Source organism: Pogona vitticeps, chromosome 3 (genome assembly GCF_051106095.1).
Source record: "Pogona vitticeps strain Pit_001003342236 chromosome 3, PviZW2.1, whole genome shotgun sequence".
Lineage (NCBI taxonomy): Eukaryota > Metazoa > Chordata > Lepidosauria > Squamata > Agamidae > Pogona > Pogona vitticeps.
In genome coordinates, this window is record NC_135785.1 from 206,022,703 (window position 1) to 206,038,105 (window position 15,403).

General features: G+C 39.8%; 1 long non-coding RNA gene across 1 annotated transcript; it reads right to left on the bottom strand.

The window, feature by feature from the left end:
• Positions 1–5,348: 5,348 nt before the first annotated feature.
• On the bottom strand, positions 5,349–13,242 carry LOC110076996 (uncharacterized). Its single transcript, XR_002300218.3, has 4 exons — positions 12,993–13,242; positions 11,978–12,076; positions 7,914–7,979; positions 5,349–5,646 (listed from the first exon to the last, which is right to left on the bottom strand). It is a non-coding gene; the product is annotated as an uncharacterized LOC110076996 (long non-coding RNA).
• Positions 13,243–15,403: the final 2,161 nt, after the last annotated feature.

Here is a 15,403-nt window from a genome sequence, read left to right on the forward strand (position 1 = left end):
AAACGAAGCAGGGCAAATAAAAAAAAAAGCTAATAGAGTTTTGTCAAGAGAACAAGCAGGTCATCACAAATATTCTTTTCCAACACACAAAAGGTGACTCCACACATGAACATCACCAGATGGGCAATACCAAAATCAGATTGATTATATTCTCTGCAGCCAAAGATGGAGAAGCTCTATACAGTCAGCAAAAACAAGACCTGGAGCTGACTGTGGCTCTGATCATTGGCTTCTTATAGCAATATTCAATCTTAAACTGAAGAAAGTAGGAAAAACCACTGGGCTACTCAGGTATAATCTAAACCAAATCCCTTATGAATACACAGTGGAAGTGAAGAACAGATTCTTCACTTGTGGACCACAACAAACTAGATTTGGTGGACAGAGTGCCTGAAGAACTATGGATGGAGGCTCATAACATTGTAAAGGAGGCAGCAACAAAAATCATCCCAAAGAAAAGGAAATGCAAGAAAGCAAAGTGGCTGTCCAACGAGACCTTACAAATAGGAGAGAAGAGAAGGGAAATGAAATGCAAGGGAGATAGGGAAAGTTACAGAAAATGGAAAACAGACTTCCAAAGAATAGCAAGAAGAGACAAGAGGGCCTTCTTAAATGCAAAGAAATAGAGGAAAATAATAGAAAGGGAAAAACCAGAGATCTCTTCAAGAAATCTGGAGATTTTAAAGGAATATTTTGTGCAAAGATGGACATGATAAAGCCCAAAAATGTTAGGGACCTAACAGAAGCAGAAGACATCAAGAAGAGGTGGCAAGAATACACAGAAGAATTATACCAGAAAGATTTGTATATCCCGGACAACCCAGATAGTGTTGCTACTGACCTTTAGCCAGACATCCTGGAGAGTGAAGTCAAGTGGGCATTCCAGTTGAACTATTTAAAATCTTAAAAGATGACACTGTTAAGGTGCTACACTCAATATGCCAGGAAGTTTGGAAAACTCAGCAGTGGCCAGAGGATTGGAAAAGATCAGTCTACATCCCAATCCCAAAGAAGGGCAGTGCCAAAGAATGCTCCAACTACTGTACAATTGCATTCATTTCACACGCCAGCAAGGTTATGCTCAAAATCCTACAAACTCCCAGAAGTACAAGCTGGATTTTGAAGGGGCAGAGGAACTCGAGACCAAATTGCTAACATGCGCTGGATTATGGACAAAGCCAGAGAGTTCTAGACTTTGATTATGTGGACCACAACAAACTATGGCAAGTTCTTAAAGAAATGGGAGTACCTGACCACCTTATCTCTCTCCTGAGAAATCTATACGTGGGACAGGAAGCAACAGTTAGAACTGGATATGGAACAACTGATTGGTTCAAAATTAGGAAAGGAGTATGAAAAGGCTGTATATCGTCTCCCTGCTTATTTAACTTATATGCAGAATACATCATGCGAAAGGCAGGACTGGAGGAATCCCAAGCCGGAATTAAGATTGCTGGAAGAAATATCAACTACCTCAGATATGCAGATGATACCACTCTGATGGCAGAAAGTGAGGAGGAATTAAAGAACCTCTTAATGAGGGTGGAAGAGGAGAGCACAAAAATGGTCTGAAGCTAAAAAAACACACAAAAACTAAGATCATAGCCACTGGTCCCATCAGCTCCTGGCAAATAAAGGGGAAGTGTCTGAGGGAGAATACCATGTCAGTGGTGGATCTCTTAGCTTGAACTCCACACTGTGATTCTGGATAGACTCTGTCTGCAAGCACCCGGAGCCTCTTCAGCACAACACGGGCAAGCAGCTTCCCTATAACGCTGAGGAGAGAGATGCCATGGTAGTTATTGCAGTCACCCCTGTCTCTTTTGTTCTTGTACAATGTGACGATGTTTGCATCCTTCATGAAAAGTTGACAAAATAACATGGGCCAAACGAGGGGGCATATGTATATTACTCATTATAATACATTTTGGTAGTAGGAAGAATTACTTATTTGTACTACATCTCCTAACCCCCCCAGCAATTATGGCTGCTAGGTTATGGTGGCTGGAGGATTATTGAAGTTGTAGTCCAAAAAGTAACTATTCCAAAGTTTAAATAATATACAAATACTACATGCCAAGTTCTTGTGCTGCTGGTGAAATCTCATCCTGTATGGTCATCAGATATACAAACCTCTGTGGTAGTTCATGGGAAACAACATTGCCTAACAACTATGGTTTTCAGATGTTCTGATATTTTGAGCAACAAAACAACCATTTAGCATGGAAACATTTCAATCAGTGCATTTATGACTAAAAGTAATTTTGACGAATGTGCTGATAAGCATGATTAACTCATTTACTTTAGTGGGTTGAAACATGTTGTTGGATTGTGGCTGCTGTTTGAAAAAAAACCCTCCTTTTTAAGGCTGCATCTTGAGAACCAGTTGAATTGCTTCTAGGTAACAACTTCTGTCATCCATAATGACTTCAACACATCTGGATGTAGGCTACCAACGCCCAGATCTGAACTATGGCCAGAAAAACTGAGAACCTGCAAGACTGTGATGAGATATAAAGGAGAGATAGGACATAATACCCCCAGGGCTGTTTTGCATATGTGAACACCCCATTTATTTTTTTCAGTGTGCAACCTAGGTTCATTGCAATGACTCCAAAAAGTGCTGACACCTTCTTGGATATGGCGATTGTGGAGTGCTCATACAAACAGCCTGGTGCATGGTGTAATTGCCTAGCAAAGTTCATGTAAGGAGAGTTAGCACAGGTTAACTGGTTAATTTCCATACACAATTGCAGAAGAGCAGCACCTCCATGTTGTTGCTCTTCTGCAATTGAGGTATTGCAGAACATTTATGTGCATCAGTTTGATGTGTGGCAGTGAGCCAATGAATGATATCATCAAAAGTTGTGTTTTTTAAAAGAAAATCTGAGAACTGTGGCAAGGCAACATTTGTCACTAAATATATTCAAGTAAGCCGCAGAGGAAATTCAAACAGGAGCTATATGCCTGTCCCAACTATTCTAAAGGACTCCAACTGTGACCAAAATACTGTGCAGCCTGTAATTTTCCTGTCATTTTTCTTACCTCAAGTGAAGAGGCAATGAGAAGTCACTCCACATTGTACTGTTGCAGAAAACCTTGCTTGGAATTATTCTTGTGCCATATTCCATCAGCCCCTTGGTGTGCAATTGTGAGGTGAGAGAACTAATGATGTGACTTTGTGAGTGTTCTATCAGTTTTCTGGCTTTCTGCATCTACCTGGATTGTTCACATTGCCAGTTCAAGTTGCCATGTGTACCTCATCTCCCAGCTGAATTTATTGTGATATACAGTATTATGACAAACCACTATGCTATTTAACAATTTTGATGGAGTCTCAGATGGCAGCACAGACTAAGAAATGGTCTTTCCAGAATTTAAAAAAAAAAAGTAGAAGAAAGGTCTAGATTAGACAAATAGGCGAATTTACCTTATTGGTTAATATTGGGTGCATCATAGGAATTATATGCAACCCCCCCAAAAATCCAAATAAGTAATACTCAATTTGGAGAAGAAACCAAATTAAATACCTAAGAAAAGTTCTGGCCAAACGTGAGATTGCAAAATTTAATAAACTGCTGGGTAGCTCAGTGGTTTAGATATTGGCTTTGGAGCCAGAGGTTGGGAGGTCAACTCCTCATTGTGCTTCTTGGACAGGGGCTGGACCTGATGATCCATAGGGTCCCTTCCATCTCTGCAATACTCAGATGATCATGATAATGGCTGTTCTGCTGTTACAGGCAGCGCGGATGAGCGGAGCCTCTTTGCCCCACCCCGGGATTGGGCAAGACGCAACAGCAGGTTGTGTCACCCAGTAGGGGTGGGCATTTGTAGCACAGTATTCAGCCATGCTCCCCCTCCGTTACAGCCTCTTTCCGAAGCTTTCTTCCCAACCATCCTTTAACCAGTGTGAGTCTGACTGGTCACCTATTTGGGAGCTGGACAGGAATTTTTCCCCTGCTACCTAAATTGGCCGGAGGTTGCAGGTTTTTTTTTTTTTTGCCTATCCCACACTGGTGTAGGTTTTGTTGTGTTATAGTTGTTCGTTTATTATAAGTCACACTGGTGGGTAGTTCGGAAAGAACAAGTTCATGGAAGCCCGTGAGGTCAGATGGCTCTGTCGATTGTGAGGTTACAGTGCTGGGGGGAAGGATGTGCTGGGTCTTGGGTTGCCAATGGGAGGGGACTTATAGGCCCAGGGGGTGGTCCCATCAGGTGCCGGTCAGAGGGACCGCACAACAATGGGGCATGGGACTTGCCCGTATATGGTTAGGGGGAGGGTCCTGTGAGACCTTCAGCCTCAAACCTTATCCCACACTACCGCAGGCCCAGTTTAACCCATCACCAGTGTCTTGCCTCTTTATTCTGGGGTGGGGTGGGACAATGATAAATAACCTTTCCCCTATTTCATCTGACTTTTCCAGTACTTCATCTGACTATTTGAAAAAGAAATGGGAAGGAAAAGTGGAAGAAGAAATGTTGGTGTTTTGAAAAGGTTTCTAAAAGTTGCAGCTGAAACCTTCTATAGAATACTCTGTGCAGTTTAGAAACAAAAAGGCCTAAGTGAAAGAGGACAGAACATGGGCTGGAAAAATAAAAGAGGTTTATTATTTGTGAAATATGTGCATGCTGTTTCTCCCTGCCTGCCTGTTTTAAAGGCTGTACTTATTAAGGGCAGGAATGTAGAGTTTATTGTCAGTGTGAGAGTTATGTGCATGGTAATAGATCTCTCGAGGCTGTTTTATTTTAAGCATATGAAATGCAGGGAAAGCAAGATTTATAAATTCTTATCATGGAATGTAGGGGACATTAATAAACCATTCAAGGAAAATTGATTGCGTTCTGCAGTGTACAAATCTCAATGTTTTTCTTGATGGGACTGGACTAGCAGTGATGGACCAGCTCGGAAGTCTCTTTTGTCATCCGTTTGCATCATTTTCCGGAAACTTAGTTCAGACAAACATTTCCATCTCTGTGTTCAAACCACCATCTAAAAAGGCATCAGATAAGAGAATGGTATGCTGCCTGATACTGATGTCCGCAGTTTATTTGTCCAAAACACTATTTCGCAATGTTTACCAATGACTGCTGTCAGGATTTTTCCATGACTTTTTTTTCCTGGATGGGGTTTCTTTTTCAGTTCTATATTTTCATTGCCAGGAATTTTAAGCATGTGGTCGGATCCAGTTTGAGGAGTGCGTTTGAAAGTCTGACAAAGCAGCTAGCCTTTTAAAGCACTGTTTAGCCAGGTCAGAGCTGTTTGCGCACATATGGAGAAGATATCACCTTGTGAAGTTTTGCAAATGCTTTACTCATTTGACCCTTCACGCAACACCTCATCAAAAAAAGCCCTGAAATAAAAATTTTAATGCTCTTATTTAAAAGCCCATTAATAGAACCTACTAAACAAACCTTGCAAGGACACACATAATTTGCATTCTGTTAATCTATCAAAGTCTTTGCTAACTTGGTACTCTCCACAGTTTCTTGGACTGTTCAACCAAAGTTGGTCCAGTCTTTGGGCATGCGGGTCAGAGATGATGGAAATGGCAGTCGCACACATTTGGAGAATGTCACCTTGGGAAAGGCTGGTCTAGTTGACAATGAGTTGCTTCTGTCCCGTACAGGATGTGTTTCCCATGGCATCTGGAAATCAAAGGAAAAATATTTCAAAGTGTAGGTTACAAAATATCCCCACCCATTCTCAGTGGTGCCAATGGTAGAGGAAATGCTGCTGTCTTCCACTGTCCACCCTTTTGTGCTTGCTTGGAAGTTGAACTAGAATCTTAAGAGTTTTATTCATTTTACTGATAGGATTCCAGGGACAATGTTTCATTCCACTGTTGACCAAGGGCTCTGCAGAGCTTAACAGTAATAAAATAGGTAAAATGGTTTGGCTCACAATTGCTCCTGTCTCCTTTTTTAAAAAACAAATTTCTATTTGCAAACTTTTATACTTCTGGAGAGTTAGCCCAGAGTGAAGGTACTTCATTATTTTGCAATACTTGGAGATTTCATTACATAGGTAGGTAGGTATCATATATGAGTTGCATTCTCAACAGTGCTCATTTCAGCAAGCCACAAATGCTTGAGAAACCCCTGTAGCTGTTAACTTTTAAAGGGCAGAGTACAGACTATTTCTGTCACTTAATAACTGTATATCCAGAGCTTGCAGTATTACTTCCTAAAACTAATTTGCTACTCATCACCTTTTCTTTTTTTTAAAAAAGTAACATATTGATGTTACAAATAAGTTATTAACATTCCTAATTGCTGGTGGATTGCTTTAAGCATATTTTTCAATTAAAAAAAATTAAAGTGGCGTAATTTCAGGAGTAATAAAGAAATATTTGTTGCTGCTGTTATGTGCTTTCAGGTCGGTACTATAGTGATCCTAATAGGGCTTTCAAGGTAAGTCAGTTGCCAGCTTATTGTTCAGAAGGTCATGGGCGACCTAAGCTTACATACACATACAATTCTTCGGAAAGAAAAAAGGCCACAACTTTATTGGTTACAGCAGCAGTCCTTGTTCAGTACTGAGGAACTGGATCCTGTGTATCAGGCTCCCTGAGTGTGCACCACCATACATCTCAGCAGCTGCTGAGGATTCCTCCAAGACTAGGAGTATGTGTATATGCCACTCCATGATTCTCTGCCACCTGAGGGCAGGACAGGGCTCTCAGGCCCTGAGCCATGCCCCTGGCCCATCAGCTCCCTGTACTATTCCTTTACCATGCTGGGCAAGCAGGCTTCTATCTGCTACTCTCATACCATCTGGATCCAACTCTAATGCCCCAGACCACCAGCTAAGTTGTGGCAAAGGTAATACAAGAAACACGAATGCATAGTACCCTGAACGCCCCTCGCTAACGCCTGCTACTCATTCCATAACATTCATTGTCCCATCACCAAACGGTAGGGGTGGGAAGTGGGGTGGGGAAAGCTGGCAAGCCGCAAACTGGCTGTAGCAGTCTCTTTGCTCTAGCTGAAGTTCCAGGACAGGCAGACTGGACTGAAAACTCTTGTTGCACTTTGGGAGTGAGGCAATTTATTGTTTTGTGGACTTTAGTACATAAAGCTTATAGTACAATAAATTTGCTAGTCCTAAAGGTGTCACAGGACTGTTTTTTATTTATGCTGAAAAAGCCTAAAATGGCTTTCCCTCAGGAAGTTGTCCCAGGAAAGTGACTCATATGTTTGTCCTTCAGTTGGCTTTTTGGCATATTCAGGATATAAACTCATGGCAGCTGAAATAACACCGGCTCTGAATTATAAGGTGCCGAAGTGTAAATGATCCCCCACCTCCAATATCTCCTAAATATAGAAGTGGTCCATAATCTGATTAGGGAGAGGAAGAGTGCTTCACACTTTGGGGTGAAGTACTCTCCTTCATAAACCACCCTCCAAACCTCTTAAATATAGGATATTTATGGTAGTGAACAGCATAAGCAAATAAGGCAATTGTGAGTAATTCCCTGGTCTGAACACCAAAGAAATCTCAGACTTAAGAGAATTTTTCCAGTTCCAAATCTATTCTGTGAATTCTCTGAGAACTTGTGTGACTGCTAAGTGATTTGCATTTTTTGAAAACTCTTCTTAATCTAAGGTCATGGCTTCCAAATATATGAGGCATCCTTTCCTTTGGGAGCTGACATAGCAGCAAAGGAAGGCATAGCTTACCTGAAGCTCACAGAGACCAGTATTTTGTACAGCTGGCTCACTCATATCCACCAAATACTGTATATGTCAGGCATCTGTCTTTATGAGGAATCACTTCTGAAGACTGCACTGAATGTTTACTTGTCTTGATTTTTGCATTAAAACTAGTAAATTTTCTCTTCCCTTGATTTTCTTTCTTTCACTCAAAAAGACTTTTCTGAGAAGAATATATCCTTTAAAAAATCCTGTCTTACCTGATCATTTTGCTTGTTGCTGGTTTTGCATCACTTTCCTCTTCTAGCTATTGCATGATATACTTCCTGGATTAATCAAACGGGCAGATCCAGTCAAATAGGGAGCATACTGGAAACTGATTGTTGCCATGATATGTAGTTAATCATATTGACTACCTGTTAACTGTTGCCTACCTGTTACCTGGACCCATGACTAGCCACTGTAAATTCAGAATGGCAGCAGTGCTTTCTAAAGAGCTAAATCAGATCATGGTGATGGTACTGATTAAGCATTTCAATGTGGGCAAACATGTATACGAAAGCAGAGTGGCTAATTTGTGCTCAGCTTGGCTTTCACCCTGCTCTCAGTCTGTACTAGTTCTCTTTCCCTCCATGTATACTAAACATTCTCTGAGAAATTTACAAGCAAAATAATTTAAACTAAAATATAGAAATGCTATGTGAAGACATAATCTAAAACAGAATGAAACCAAGAACAGATTAAAAGCAGGGTAGAGCCAGAGTAGAAAACAGCACCATAAAATAATATCAGTATAATAGATATAAAAGGCACTAGAACAGTGGTTTCTAATCTTGGGTCCCCAGATGTTCTTTGACTAAAATTCCCAGAAGCCTTCAGCATGAGGATTTCTGGGACTTGCAGTCTGAGAACATATGAGGACCCAAGGTTGGGAACCACTGCATTAGCAAATTTGTGAGACTGAGAAGCTCAGATAATACAGTGGCTATCACCAGGTGGCCCAAATACCATAATAAAGCTGCTTGGAAGATTTGCAGATTAAGACCACGTTAAGACCACATTTCCCTTCCAATGACCAGTTACAAAATAAAGCACACTAAATCCAAGGTACATAAGTGATGAAAAACATGTGCTACAACATATACTCTACTGCTTGCAGATGCATCCCTGAAAAAACAACAAAACATATGATCTTGTTTGATCCAGAGATGGCAAAACACTGTAATAAACCAATCATGCTTGTTGGTCCCTGTTAATAATTTTCTTATGTTATTTCTGTGAACACCTCCTGTAGCAAGGGCAGAAGCTGGCATTTGCCAGGCGTTGGTAAAAGGTTATGATGAATTTATCGACTGAAAACACAGTAACTACATTTAAGATAAATACTGATGTGAATCAGGAATAATCAATGCACTATGTATTATATAACTGTTTTCTCAACAGAACTAAAGTAATGAGTACAGCAAGTTAAAAATCCTTCATTTCATGGACTTTATGCTTGTTTGTGTTATGGAAAATACAGTCTAGGTTATTCATTTTTTTTTTTTGAAAAATGCAAGGACTAGTGATTACACAATGAAGAGGAGTACATGACAATCCAATTAGATTACACATCTGACAAAGTGTAGTTAGGATACATGGGCTGAATCAGGGAATACCCACCGTCTGGACTGTAGCAATACAATGGTGCCTTGCAAGATGAATGCTTCGCAGGATGAAAAACTCGCAAGACAAATGGGTTTTGCGATCACAAGATGACTTCTTCTATGGCCATGCTTCACAAGATGATTTTTTTTTTTGCAAGACCGATGCCTCGCAAGACGAATGAATTATTTTTGTCTTGCGAGGTTCCAATAGAAATGAATTACATTCATCTTGCAAGGCACCACTGTATATGGAAGTGGATGATTTACAATTATACCTTGAGTAATGCAAGGAAGAAGAAATAGTCTAGCATTATTTATTTTTATGCAAATAAAGTGTTGTCCTGGAATTCTGAAGGCATGCCCTTTCTTAATTTTTTGCCTAATCTCCTAAAATCAGTTTAGAAAACCAGTGTCTAAGAATATGTGTTGTCAGGAAACAATGGAATAAAAAAAGGCAACAGCATACAAATGCCTTAGGGATGAAGAGAGGATTAGGCCTGGACTATAATTTGTCATAGAAACTGTTCAGAGAAGCCTATCTTGATCAATGGCACATTTATCATACAGTTCTCAGCACATTTATTGGAAGCACATTTCATTGAAATTGTGGGGAAGCTGCTTCTAAGCCAACATGTTTCAGCTCAGGGCATGACCAGAATTGTTGCCAATTAAATTAACCAGCATTTATTAATTCCAAAGGAGTCTAGGATTTGTGGACTTATGGCAGATCACCATCTGACATAGGATAAAGGAAAGGTCATGTTTATTCACATGCTTGAGAACACAACAAGCTCCTTTCTGATTTAAAAATGAAAAAGAAATGGTGCATTAATTAGATACACAGCTTGAAAAAAAAAACATGGAGAACGCTATTGTCTTATACAAAGTGCCTGTCTTGAACACCCAACGTGTCCAGGCAGTATGTGCACTAGGGTTCCTAATTGGATTTGCCAACTGTCAACTTGGGTATCGTGCATCTCTCTTGAAATGATTCAAAGAAGCAAGTGTGTGTTCAGCTGTAGCGCCTTCCATACCCATTGTTCCACCCCTGCCTGTCACAGATGTTCCTCTCCTCCATTGCGAAGTAAGATTTCCTGCAGCTGGTGGGAGAGTGGGATGTCAGAGTGCTGTTGGAAGAGTGCTATGAAACATATAGCCATAGAATTAGCATAATTAGTCGGCATTGTCAGGCACTTGCCAGGCCCCACTTCTAGGGCTGTCACATAGAACAGTGGTCCCCAACCTTGGGCCTCCAGATGTTCTTGGATTACAACTCCCAGAAGCCTTCACCGCCACCTCTGCTGGCCAGGACTTCTGGGAGCTGAAGTTCCAGAACCTTTGGAGGCCCAAGGTTGGGGACCACTGACATAGAAGATATTGCAAAATCTTGTTACATAACTTTGTGCCCAGAGCAACTTGGATCAGGCAAAGGAAAACATTTAACATGCATTAATTAAAAGCTTCCAATCTGCCCATTCTAGGTTCTGAGGGCCTCCCAGGTTCTGTCTGGCCTAGGGAATTCTTGGGAGCCTTTGGATGGGGTGGGCAAGGGCCTTTAAAAGTTTTAAAAAATCAGTACAGAATTGCTGCCACTGTGATGAGGACTGTCACTATTGATCTGGTTGTGATCTTCGACTTTTAAAAGCTCTCCCTCAATAATCCCAAGGTTCCCCAAAACTTCTCCAGGGCAAAAGGGAGGCCAAGGGAGACCTAAACAAAGATGGGGGTAGGAAGTTTGCAGTTAATAAAAGAAGTTGACTACATGGGTGTTTAGACAACTGTTTGATCTACTGCAGAGATGGACTGTTTTGCTCCTAAAGATGGTGATCAGACGAAGTCTTTGCTGGAGTGAACCAGCCCCCAGAGTGGGTGCTACCCACACCCTTCTGATCCCTGTCAGGGGCTTCTATGTTTTTGGTGTAGGTAAGCTCATTCTGTTTTGTTCCATTTCTAGCACATGTAATTGCTGGAAACAAACCAAAGCGTGCCTTCCTCTTTAAATTTGCCAGTATTGTGAAGAGAGCCACTTCTCGATATAGGCAAATTAAATATTTCCTCAGCTCCATGGAAGGGCTGAGAAAGTGAAGCAAAACTTTTTTTAAAAGGGTGTATTAGATCAGTGAACACATGCTGCATCACTTTAAAAGCAGCATTCAATATGTGTATTACAAATAAAGTTTGTGAATCAGGTAGGTATGCCTAATACACACATCTAATGCATATACCTAATACCATGGAGTTGAAGAAGTGTTTAGTTTACTCATATCAGAAAGTGGCTCTCTTCTTAAGCACTGTGCAAGAGTAGCATGCTGTTTTTTGTGCTTCAAAACTTTTGGAGAGCTGAGGATTCACTGCTATAGATCTTTGTGTCTCCCTCACTGAGAACTAGATTTTCTTGGAAAGAACTAACGAGTGTTAAATTGATTCAAGGAAGCAATCAGGAATGGTGCCTAGAGAATAAGCTTTCTTGAACTTAGTAGGATTTTCTTCCAAGGGAAATCAGAATGAGTTGACCAGCCACAGGGCTAGTTCAGAGCTGTGGGTAAAATATCTGATGTGTTGAGCTGTTTCAGCAGCCATGGAAATACAGATGTGGCTATTATGGCATGTCACAGACTGAGTTGTTGATTTCAACCATTAAAGCATTAATCAAATATGGAGCTATTTGGTAAGCTCACCTCTAAATCAGGTTGGTACATGCTAGAAAAGTTGCATCAACAAATATATGGACCCCAACCATTTAGAGTCTTGTATCACCTTCAGAAACTTGCATTAGCCTGGGAAAAAAATAAGCAGTGAGTGAAGATCACAGATAATAGTATTTATATGACTCCAGCTCCGTGAGCTGCTGAGCATCAGAGTTGGGACTTTCTGTACCAACTAAAGCCTTTGAATTATTTTCGAAAGCAGTCCCATGTAGAGTGCATTGAAGCTATCCAGGCATAAGGTGCCATCATTCAGGATAAACTGCAGTTGGCAAACTATCTGAAAATGAATGTTGGTACTCAGTAACAAGTGAATCCAACATATATCTATGTATAATTGGCAATCTCTGTCTTCATCTCTAAATGCAGGAAGGGAATCAAAGGACATCATGATCAATGACTATGGTAAAGCTTTTTATAACATAGTTATGAAATGCAATCTCTACATCCTTAACGGAAATCACCCTAATGATAAACCGGGTAATATAATTTTCTTTGCTAGTTGGGGAGGAAGTGTCATTGATTACATAGTGATCTCCTCTGACTCGATCCCTTATATAAATGATTTTTAAGTAATCTGTCAACCAGGAAGTGACCATTTTCCTATCTATCTATCTATCTATCTATCTATCTATCTATCTATCTATCTATCTATCTATCTATCTATCTATCTATCTATCTATCTATCTATCTATCTATCTATCTATCTATCTATCTATCTATCTATCTATCTATCTATCTATCTATCTATCTATCTATCTATCTATCTATCTATCTGTCTGTCTGTCTGTCTGTCTGTCTGTCTGTCTGTCTGTCCTATTGGTGGCTTATATGGTGTACCCACCACAGGAAGAAAATACTAAGAATATCATTAGCTTTAATCTTCTCAAAAGAATTAGATGGTCAGCTCAAACAGAACACCAACTGCTGGGAATATTTTATGATAAAAAAGATTTTCAGCTACGTAGCAAAATTACTTATTACTTACTCTGAAGCAGGTTTTGAGAAGACACAGAATTGTGAGCAGGAATGAGAATATTTGTTCTTGGTGCTATCAAAGGAAGTAATTCCACCAATGGAATGACACTGCTGGATCCTGCTCATAGGAAGTAAAACGATTTGACATGCTGTAAAAAGGTTGGAATGATAGGAAAGAAAAAAAATCAGATTTGATCCAGAGCAAGAATTAGAAACCTCCATTGAAATCTGATTCTGTTGCACATTATCTATATCTAGATTTGTACAATATAAACATAAAATACAACTATTGAGAGCAGCCAATAGTTCTTTGTACTTAATTGAGAATAAAACACTGTTTTTATGAAACCTTCTGTCAATGAATGCATTGTGTTAGCTGCAAAGCGAAGAATAATATGAAAATCCAAGTCCATTAGATCCATTTCATTCAATGGACTGATGCTGCTCATGTGTCAGATCATTAATTTTCATTCTTTTGTAAGGGGAGAGTCACTGGAAGGTTTTGTTTAATCTTTTTATTTTAAAAGCCTGTTGTGTTGTAATGTGAGTATTAGTTGAATGATATGCCAAGATTGGACACTTACTCTGATGTACAAGTGATGTGGTTTTGTTCTAAGGATCCATATGCATTCCATAGCTCAGTGTCTGAAGTAAAATCTTAAGGAAAAACACACCTCCGTTACTAAATGTAATTATTTCTTCAGAACTGGCATAGGGCATTTGTTAAGCAAGAAACAACTGTTCTCATAGCTATTCTACAATGATGGGATAGGGAACTATATAAAATGAACAGTGTAGAAACAACATTCCCCCTCAGTATTGTGGAACAACTTGTGATAATAAGGCTTCTGAATTGGGATACATTCATTATAACTTAGATACCAGCAAGCTAGCCTTTGTTGCTGAGAAATATGCACAAACAGGTTGTGCAACAAACAACCATGAAAGGACTATCCAAACCTTGAAACCCAAACCAATAATCAGAAAATTTTGTCTCCTCATACGTATTATCCAAAATTATAGAAGGGGTTTCTTGGAGGCTGCTCCAGGTTTTGTCAGTCCCTGCTTCAGTAAGAGCAGGCTGGTTGCCTGCCTGTTGTCTTCTTGACAGCCAGCAAAGAAGGGGTGATTCCACTGGCAAACATGAAAATGCTTCTGGATTAGAAAAGAAAGGATCTGCATTATTTTCTATTGACTACATGTAATACAAGTCAATGAGAATTAGTCCAGAGTTAACAAGACAAGGTTTGGAGGCAATAATTTTGAACTTTGGGAGTACAGAGACTTTGTGGGACATTTCTTCAAGCAGCTCCTGAAATGGTGCCTTTCTTACATGTAGAACAGAAATGCCTTATGTAAAGCTGGGTATATTCTTGCTGATTTGTGGTTCATTTTTTTTAATGTTTATCCTTGGAACACTTCTAATTGTATTTGCAACATTCAAAAACACTTAGCCCCACAAAATTCTTGCTTTCTTCTGGTCTCTCCTCCTACCCCTTTAAATCCTGTATTTCATGTATGCTGATGTTGTGCAAGTGAAAGACACATACAGACACCTTACCTCTGATAGTCTTTACCCTGGTGCCAGGTAGGAATGGATGGAGATGCAAGACCAGGCTTCAAATCCACCTCACATAAAACAAAAAGAAAATGTCCTCTTTTTCTAGTGGTGCTCACCCTGAGATTTATCTCCCTATCTCGTGACCTGTATGGCAATTCAGGAAATACTCAGAGACCTGGCAATAGTACCTACACCATAAATATGCAGCCATGGAATGTAGTATGTCTGCAGTGAAGCAAGCAAGCAAGAAGCATTCATGTTAATCATGAGGCAGAAACATTGTTCTGTCCTTATGCTGTTTGGTAACCACTAGTGGAACAAGTCTTATGTCTTCATTTTTGTAAAATCAACCCTATCTGCCTTTCAAACCATAGGATTCAGTTTCTTACTACACTTGACAACTGCTCTTGTTTTGTGATGTAAGATTGTCATGGTGTCACCATAACAGATGGAGGCAACCACTTAAAGGCGACAGGATGCCTAGAGATTTGTATATATAAGAAATATAATTTTACTGAGTTCAGTTCATATTAATATCAAGTGCTGTTTCATGGAATCATTTGGTACAGAGAGCAATAATGCCGTTTGACATGCTTTTAAAAGTTTGGAACCAAATAAAAGAAAAATCAAATGTTGCCCATAACCAGAAGACTCCATTGAAACCAGATTGTGCAGCACATTATTTAGAAGAAACTTTCCACCAAGAGAAGTGGCTTCATTTGGAAATCAAAAACACTTTCTTTGCTGAATTTCAGATCTAGGCTTTAATCTGATGCAACATGACTTCTCTGTGTTTCAGTTAATGGAACTAAACTGGATTATTAATGCCAAGGAACTGTCCCTAAGTTTTTGAACTTCCC